This window comes from Diaphorina citri, unplaced genomic scaffold, assembly GCF_000475195.1.
Source record: "Diaphorina citri unplaced genomic scaffold, Diaci psyllid genome assembly version 1.1 scaffold65185, whole genome shotgun sequence".
In the NCBI taxonomy this organism is placed as follows: domain Eukaryota; kingdom Metazoa; phylum Arthropoda; class Insecta; order Hemiptera; family Psyllidae; genus Diaphorina; species Diaphorina citri.
Window position 1 is genome coordinate 1 of NW_007442436.1, and position 409 is coordinate 409.

At 34.2% G+C, this 409-nt stretch overlaps 1 long non-coding RNA gene across 1 annotated transcript; it reads right to left on the bottom strand.

Annotated features, from left to right (window-relative positions):
- Positions 1-94: 94 nt before the first annotated feature.
- Positions 95-409, bottom strand: LOC113473700. Its single transcript, XR_003395608.1, has 2 exons — positions 335-409; positions 95-245 (listed from the first exon to the last, which is right to left on the bottom strand). It is a non-coding gene; the product is annotated as an uncharacterized LOC113473700 (long non-coding RNA).

A 409-nucleotide genomic window follows, 5' to 3' on the forward strand; every position in this document is an offset into this window, starting at 1 on the left:
AAAAAAAAAAAAAAATGGACGAAACCTTATCGTGTCCCGGATACATTACGTTTTTTCGAGGAAAAAAAAAGATATGGGACAGAATCTTTTTTTGTGTCCCGGGTACAAGTTAGTGTATTTCTATCGTAAAACGGGACAATATCTTTTTTGTACCCCGTATACAATTGTATTTCTATTTAGAAAACGGGCCAGATATTTTGTGTCCCAGGTACAAGTTTGCGTCTGTTACAAAACGGTACAATTACCTAACCGTTTTGTTGTACCGTTTTGTCTCCATAACTAACCGTGTAATATATCCGTATTAGGTTTCTATTGTTTTTCTATTACAAAGTACCTAACCGTTTTGTTGTACCGTTTTGTCTCCATAACTAACCGTGTAATATATCCGTATTAGGTTTCTATTGTTTTT